At 32.7% G+C, this 2,923-nt stretch overlaps 1 long non-coding RNA gene across 1 annotated transcript; it reads left to right on the forward strand.

Moving 5' to 3' along the window:
• Nucleotides 1-245: 245 nt before the first annotated feature.
• LOC141696866 (uncharacterized) lies at nt 246-2,582 on the forward strand. Its single transcript, XR_012564517.1, has 5 exons — nt 246-583; nt 723-1,090; nt 1,694-1,776; nt 2,350-2,425; nt 2,513-2,582. It is a non-coding gene; the product is annotated as an uncharacterized LOC141696866 (long non-coding RNA).
• The last annotated feature ends 341 nt before the right edge of the window (nt 2,583-2,923 follow it).

The following is a 2,923-nucleotide window of genomic DNA, read 5'->3' on the forward strand; positions in this document are numbered from 1 at the left end:
TGTTTTTTATCTTTTTGTTCTGGTTTGTGTAAAATGTACAAGGCTAAAGAAATATGACTGACTTATTGTTTCGCGCCTTGTTTGGTAGTTGAGGTGAAGCTTTATATGTCCTTTACGTATTTTTTGTTTATAACTCCTCGAGATATTACATTTTATTGTTTGGGTATGTAATAGGATTGATTGGGGAGTGGGATCTTTTGGTGTTAGATTTAGTATATTCATGGTTTATGAATGTTGATCTCTTATTAATTTGTGTACACTTGTTTTAGTTTTTGCGGAACATTTTATTAATTTGTTTATGAATTAGATTCTTTCTTGGTGGGTCATATGTGTGTGGAAGTAGATGTATGTAACTCTTTGTGGATGACAATTTTGATTATAATGATCTGATGGTGTTACTTGTAGATATAGGAAGTAGTAAAGGGAATGGCATGGGGCAAAAAACACATAAAAAATAATGGCTATTGTGGTGGGATGATAAGTTGGTTCTGGTCTTTTTATTGCTTGCTTGCTGGTTCTTAAATCAGCTTTTAAGAAGAAATATGAGGTTAAGTATTAAGATTGCTGATACAAAATAACAAAGGTGCGTTATAATTTCTCTGCTCATCTATATTGTAATTCATGATTGTAAAAGTTGGTGTTAATTGTTCTTGAGCACACTTATTACTTGGATGTATATACATGTCAACGAGATGTCTAATTTCAGTTGTGTATTCCAGCAGGAAAATATGAACATAAGGATGGGTGGACAAAGAGATTTGGAAAGTTATATAAGCTATATGTTCGGAAAAGATCAGTTGCTTCTGAGCTTTAATTTTTATTGCCAACTGTTATTTTGCCACCAGCCTACATTTCTAATATCTTATTGCAACATATGAAGTAAATATGTGTTGGACATATGAGTGACTCTGCTTTATGTTGTTTACTAACTTTTATTCCTTTTGTATCTGCCTCCGTGGCATCTGTTTATAGCCAACAGGGACGCAGTTGTTAGGAACCTCAATCTACTCATCAGATGTCATCTCTGCCACTTTCGATGTGTTCAATACTACTGCTTGATCCCTATTTCCTTCTGTTGAGGTGTTGACATGTATGTAGTGTAAGGATCTTCAAATGCTTTATCATCATACCTACTAGTTGTCAACTACTCTGGCTGCTCTATTTTGCTCAAGTTTGCCAAATCTTTATGTTCGATATTTGCACATTATTTAATGAAGACTAGACTGGAGACTAAATCAACAACAGTCACTGGGATTAAATCTCCGTCTTTTCTTTGTAAAGAGGTTTGTGATCTGTTGATCTAAACCGTAATACAAGGGGACATGACTTGAGATTTTCTTCATCTCCAAGTATCTCCAGATGTATATATTTATATTTTACACTTATATAATATAGGAAAACACATAAGTTTAATTACATTTTAATCTAGAGAAAGCATATCTGTTAAAGGATTATAATAGTTGTAGTTAGGTTAGTATGCTTTGTTTGAAACTGAATGTAGCATTCACAAATGGTTGGAAAGTGACATACTAATATGAATGGATATGAAGTAGTTGCTTTAATTTTTTTTGCCAACTGTTGTTTTTGTTATGGTGTATATCTTTTTCCTTCTGCAGTATAATCCTCATGTGCTTGCGTTGTTTTTTGTTTGATTGATTATATTTTAACTTGTTTGTTAAAATCAAAATTTCAGCTATGTATCAGACTATATCGGCTGCCTATAAGGATTACGTGGTGCCTACGGAGTTGTAAGTCTTCCATTGTGAATCAGAGAAGGTAGTAGTGTGTTCTTAAATGGTCGTGCCCCCTTCTTATATAAGTTTGAAGTTATGAATATATATAATTTTATCTGATATATAACAGCGCGTGCAAAATTGTTATAAAATTTTTCTCATATAGACAAAGACAATACCAGTTATGAAAAATATCAGTTTTGTTTGCTATGACTATTGATTATATATCTTGTACGTATCTTTTTGGTGCATAAACACATGCGTTTATGCAATAAGAATTCAAGAAGCGGTCCTGCCCCCATCTTTAGATGGAGTGCAAGCTAAATTTTGTTCAAGATATATATAATAAATCTATCGTTCTCTATTATATCAGTAAATTGTAATATATACAGACATCTTTAGTATGAAGATAGAATTTTTTGGATAATACCAAAGCTAATGACGTCAAAGAGCATGTCACCGACTTCTTGAAGATAAGAATGAATAGCTTTAGGTGCTGAAAACTAACGTTATATAATACTACTAGTCATATCATACTTTAAGTTAAAGTTGAACTTTCCTTCGTGTCAAACTAACCAAACGGAAATTATAACCTGAATATTAAATTACATTACAGAAGGACATTGACTTGATGAAGGACATGGGAATGGATGCTTACAGATTCTCAATTTCATGGTCAAGAATCTTTTCGAGTAAGCTGAAATTTGCCGCTATGAAATGGTGTAATACCTAGCGATAAGCCGATAACCTGTCTTAACATTACAATTTTGTATATACAGATGGAACAGGAGAACCAAATCCAGATGGATTAAAATACTACAACAAGCTATTAGATTATTTACTGGAAAAAGGTCAGTTAGTAAACACTGTAAATTATACAAAGAACTTTCGTGTTATTAAGTCTATACAGCGGTTTTAAAGAGTCTGATGTAGCTTCCTGTCAGGAATTCAGCCTTATGTAACTTTATACAACTGGGATCTTCCGCAGATGCTCAAAAATAGAAATGAAGGATGGTTAAGTGACCATATCGTGTAAGTGATTTAAACTCCATCCTGTATATATTAGTCAATATAAACCTAAACACTTATTTATACTAAGGCTCATATTTTGCTTATAGAAAAGATTTTGAGCATTATGCTTTTACCTGTTTCAAGGCCTTCGAAGACAGAGTGAAGTATTGGATCACCTT

This window comes from Apium graveolens, chromosome 11 (genome assembly GCF_009905375.1).
Source record: "Apium graveolens cultivar Ventura chromosome 11, ASM990537v1, whole genome shotgun sequence".
NCBI lineage: Eukaryota > Viridiplantae > Streptophyta > Magnoliopsida > Apiales > Apiaceae > Apium > Apium graveolens.